This window comes from Gossypium hirsutum, chromosome A01 (assembly GCF_007990345.1).
Source record: "Gossypium hirsutum isolate 1008001.06 chromosome A01, Gossypium_hirsutum_v2.1, whole genome shotgun sequence".
Classification (NCBI taxonomy): domain Eukaryota; kingdom Viridiplantae; phylum Streptophyta; class Magnoliopsida; order Malvales; family Malvaceae; genus Gossypium; species Gossypium hirsutum.
This window is the reverse complement of record NC_053424.1, coordinates 101237789-101243138: the sequence shown is the minus strand read 5'-3', so window position 1 is coordinate 101243138 and position 5350 is coordinate 101237789. Positions and strand designations below refer to the sequence as shown.

Sequence of the window (5350 nt, the reverse complement as noted above, 5' to 3'; positions counted from 1 at the left end):
TTCGTCTCACACTTCTAGATTTATTTTTTTCCAAACCAGCTCAGTTCAAGAAATGCAACCCTCAAATTGAATTTTCCAACACCAGCAAAAATTGGGTCATTACATCACTAGTACAAAGATAGTACAATTAGAAGTATAAGACATATATAAATTATAAGTACACATATATATCCGACCACCTATAATGTAGAATCTAACCAATACCATGCATAACGGACAAAGAATCGGACAAAAGCCAAATTAATCCAGAAAGAACTTAACAAAACCCGCACAAGACATTTACACAGTGGGAGAGAAACTCATACATCGTAATTACATATAGTGGGACTCAAACTCAAGCCTTTGATGTATGAGGCATTAACAATTACCAACCATGCTAATACCTCATTGGCCTAATTATTATGTAATTATGCGGGTTTGGTACATGTAATTGATATATGGTTATAATGATATGTTTGAATATGATAGTAAATCTCATGCAATTGTAATTAAAAATATCAATTAAAAAATAAAAAATATATAAAAATTATAATTCTACTTAGAGGGACAAATTAATTAGTAGTTATAAATAAACACTATAAAAATATCATTATTTCAACCATGAAAGCTTGCAAATTGGCATTTTCCAATTGGCTTTCCGAAGTTTTTGGTGGTGACCCATGATGAGGAGGAGTTTGTGAATGAACACTACTCAAGGGAGATAACTGAGAACCTCCCTATGCCTTGGAGAATCACATATTAATTGAAATAATGACTCTGTCAGCTCAGGTTGCTGCCCCAGACTTTAGTCTTTGTTTGAACTTTGAAGCTTCAACTTCACTTACCATGCATGTAAAGGCAAACAAGAAAATTGTCTAACAACTAGGAGACAAAAAGCAACCCTGATACTTTATTGCACGGCCAAGCAGTCAGCTGAAAAATATTAACTTACTTTCAAACTGATAGCAAGAAATAAAAAAGGCATAGATGATAAGAGAAACAACGTAAAAAAGATGCAAAATTGTAAAAGTTGCATGGCGTGTCAATCAAACTCAGGTCGATGATGTAATAATTCAGACCGATCAAACATCTGTCATTTATATCATTCACATGTAAACCAAAGAAAGATGATGATTAGTTTACATCAAATGGCATAGATTTCTTTCATATAAGGTTTAAGATTTAAAACTTAAAAGACAACGTTTGCATGAAAGACTATGCCAAGTCCCTTAGTTCAGAAAGTATTTATCCGGAAGGGTGACTTCAATATATTTTAAAATGCCATAACCAAAGATAAAACCAAATGTACTCTTGATGGGTTCTTTTTGCATGTGGCTCCCAACCAACCCACCATCAAATGCATCAACGTCTATGACCATAACCTGACTTTTGTACGATAAATGGGTCACCCATTTGTTGTTGATTTCAAGATTGGCTTCCAATTGTCTTGAACTATACTCAACCATGAGGCTAAAAAGCCTCATCACGTGCTTGTGCATGCAACTTCACCATTTTTGTCAGTGTTTCTGAGGGAGATTTTTTTTTCTTACAGTAGTTACGAGGAGAGAGAGGGGGACCCTTATGAATGGGAAATGCGTTAAGCAACATCCTCTGCATTGTCTCCATATTATCTGTTTAGTCAGTTTCCTGTTTGTTATATTTAAGAAGTGAAAGTTTTTTAAGAAGAGTTAGGGATTTTTTACCCCAATAGTTAAAAAATTAATTTAATAACTTAAATGGTATGCCTAACAAATTATTTATCAAAATTATATGTTCTAAGTAGTAATCACGTCTGACAAAGTGGTGGTACACCTATTTTTTGCCTATCATCATTAAATCATAATAGGGTTCAAAAAAAATAATATTTTATTATCCGGCCACCCTATACGGTGGCAACTGTATCACACTTATACCGGATAAAATACGGTTTTTGAAAAAAATGTTTTAAATGGTTAGAGGGGGAGTGTTAGGCGGCACCACTATTTGTAAAAAAAAGGAACCCATGAATGTAGGCTTTCTTACCCAGAAAAGGAGAGCTGTTAAGCGGCATCAAATGGAGGAAAGCTATCAGACAGCACCGCTCTGACTACCTGCGGTGGACGTGACCAGACAATCATGGGGTAATTTTCTCTGACCACCTGCACCCTTTTTCTTCTTTGTCCCTTCTCAAGCCGGAATTTCAAGCTTTAACGGGTAAATTTCATACCTAGCTTTTACCCATTATAAAAACCATTTTGGTCTCCTCAGCCATGGCACCGGTTTTATGTAAAAAAAATGAAACAAGAGTTTAGGGAGAAGAGAAGAGAAGAAGGTTTTGTAGTGTTGGAAGGAGAGGAGGCAACATCATATAAGGGTTTCAAGGTACATTTTTAGTTTTTTAATTCTTATTTTTTTTGTTTGTTTGTAATCCTTATTATTTGCCCTATTTTGCGGTTTTAAAAGAAGAGGAGGCAGCATATTAAGGTTTAGTGATACATTTTTAATTTTTTTTGTAATTATTATTTATTTGTTTATCTTGTAATCCTTATTATTTATCCTATTTTGTGGTTTTGGAAAGAGAGGAGGCAGTAGCATATTAAGGTTTAAAGGTACATTTTTATTTTTATTTTGCAATTATTATTTATCTGTTTATTTTGTAATCCTTATTATTGTCCTATTTTGTGGTATTGTGTTGTGTTATTTATTAGTTGGATGTAGCTATTGAGTTGAGGGTAGATTTTAGAGTAGTTGTTGTGTTCATGTACATTTAATTTATATATTATAGTATCTGTGCTTTTTTCTGGTGCTTGTAATTTAATATTTTTTGTTATTGCACTTAAAAAACATATTTTATGCCCTCGTTTATTTTTTATTTCTCATATTAGAATTAAATGACTCGAATCCTTATTTAAATAAAATACAGTGGTAAAATAAAATAAAAGTAAAATCCATATAGAATTACACTTCTTTTATTTTATTTTAGAATAAGGTTTTTTAAATCTTATTGAACTCCATCTATTTTATATTGATTAGAATAAGGTGTTTCAATCTTACTAGAATATGGCTTTACAAGCCTATAAATAGACATAGTCTATTCCTCTTGTAATTATTCGAATTCGACATAGTAAATTTTCTTCTCCTCTGCCTGTGGTTTTTTTCGAAAGGGTTTCCACGTAAAATTTATGTGTTATTTATTTTATTTTATTTTCTCAAATTGGTATCAGAGCTTCTGGGTAGTTCATCTCGATCACGGTAATGGCATCTTTGAGATATGAAATTCTGCTGATAGATCGCAACACCAGATTTGTGTTGTGGCAGATTAAGATGCAAGTAGTTCTTGCACAGATGGATCTGGATGATGTCTTGCTAGGGATAGATAAGATGCCTTCGACATTAACAGATGAAAAGAAGAAGTGTAATGATCGAAAGGCGTTAACACAATTACATCTGCATTTGTCCAACAAAATTTTGCAGGATATGATGAAGGAGAAGACCACCACTGCATTATGGAAGAGGCTGGAACAAAAATGTATGTCGAAAACTCTAACGAGCAAGTTGCATATGAAGCAGCATCTTTATGCTCATCGTTTGGAGGAAGGTGCGTCTGTACACGAAACTTGGCAGTGTTTAAAGAAATTCTCTCAAACTTGGAGGTCATGGAGGTTCAGTATGATAAAGAAGATCTAGGGTTGATTCTACTTTATTTGTTGCCCCCGTCTTATTCAACCTTTAGAGACACTATTTTATATAGCCGCGAGTCTCTCACAGTTGATGAGGTTTATGATTCTTTGACCTCGCATTATAAGATGAAGTATCTTGTGGTTAAACTCGGCTCTCAGGGAGAGGGTCTCATTGTTCGTGGGAGATAAGATCGGAATACTGATGATGATTGTAGAAGGACGCAGGAACAGAATTCTCGCAGTAAATCTAAAGGTAGATCGAAGTCTTCAAATAGAGGTAAAACTTGTAACTTCTACAAAAAGAAAGCGCACATTAAATCTGAGTGCTATAAGCTACAGAACAAGATTAAAAGGGAGGCTGTGAATCAAAAGGGAGGCTGCGAATCAAAAAGGAAAACAACCAGAAAATTCCAGTGAATCTGATGTTGTAGAAGACTACAACAATGATGAACTTCTAGTTGCTTCTGTCAACAATTCTAAAGTGAGTGAGGAGTGGATACTTGAGTCAGGCTGCACCTTCCACATGAGTCCCAATCAGAATTGGTTTACAACTTATGAAACAGTGTCTAAAGGTGTTGTTTTGATAGGAAATAATGCTTCATGTAAAATCGCAGGTGTTGGAACAATTAAAGTTAAGATGTTTGATGAAATTGTCAGAATACTTAGTGATGTACGACATGTTCCAGAATTGAAGAGAAATTTAATTTCATTAAGTACTCTTGATTCAAAAGGGTACAGATACACAGGTGAAAGTGGAGTTTTAAAGCTTTTCAAAGGTTTCCTTTGTGTGATGAAAAGGCAGAGAAAAACTACCAAGTTATATGTTTTGCAGGGTTCTACTATTACTTGTGTGCAACTATCGCGTCCTCTTCCTTGTCAGATAATGATATTACTAAACTTTGGCATACGTGCCTAGGGCATATGAGTGAGAATGACATGGCAGAATTGAGCAAAAGAGGACTTCTTGATAGGCAAGGAATTTGCAAACTGAAGTTCTGTGAGCACCGTATTTTTGGGAAGCAAAAGAGAGTTTGATTCACCAGAGGAATTCATAACACGAAGGAAACATTGGAGTATATTCATTCTGATTTGTGAGGGGTATCCAGAGTGCCTTCGAGAGGTGGAGCTAATTATATGCTAACTTTTATGGATGATTTTTCCAGAAAAGTTTGAGGGTTCTTCCTGAAGCAGAAAAGCGATGTGTTTTCCACATTTAAGTCTTGAAAAATTATGATTGAAAAATAGACGAGAAAACAAATAAAATACCTTCGCATAGACAATGGCTTAGAGTTCTGCTCTGATGAGTTTAATAGACTGTACAAGTCAAAGGGATCGTGAGACACTTGACAGTTCGTCATACTACACAGCAAAACGGTGTTGCAGAACGAATGAACAGAACGATCATGGAGAAGGTTCGATGTATGTTGTCAAATGCCAACTTACTGAAGTCGTTTTAGGCAGAAACAGCCTCTACTACATGCTTTTTGATCAACCGATCTCCATCTGTTGCCATTGTGAAAGACTCCACAAGAGATATGGTCTGGTAATCTTGCTAATTATTCTGACTTAAGGATCTTTGGGTGTCCTGCGTATGCTCATGTTGATAATGGGAATTGGAACCAAGATCTATTAAATGTTTTTTTCTTGGTTATAGAGTTGGTGCAAAAGGGTATAAGTTATGGTGTCCTGAAAATAGAGAAGTTGTGATTAGT

General features: G+C 34.9%; 1 long non-coding RNA gene across 1 annotated transcript; it reads right to left on the bottom strand.

Annotated features, from left to right (window-relative positions):
- Nucleotides 1-465: 465 nt before the first annotated feature.
- Nucleotides 466-2315, bottom strand: LOC121222466 (uncharacterized). The gene is made up of 2 exons (XR_005919779.1): nt 2002-2315; nt 466-912 (listed from the first exon to the last, which is right to left on the bottom strand). It is a non-coding gene; the product is annotated as an uncharacterized lncRNA (long non-coding RNA).
- Nucleotides 2316-5350: the final 3035 nt, after the last annotated feature.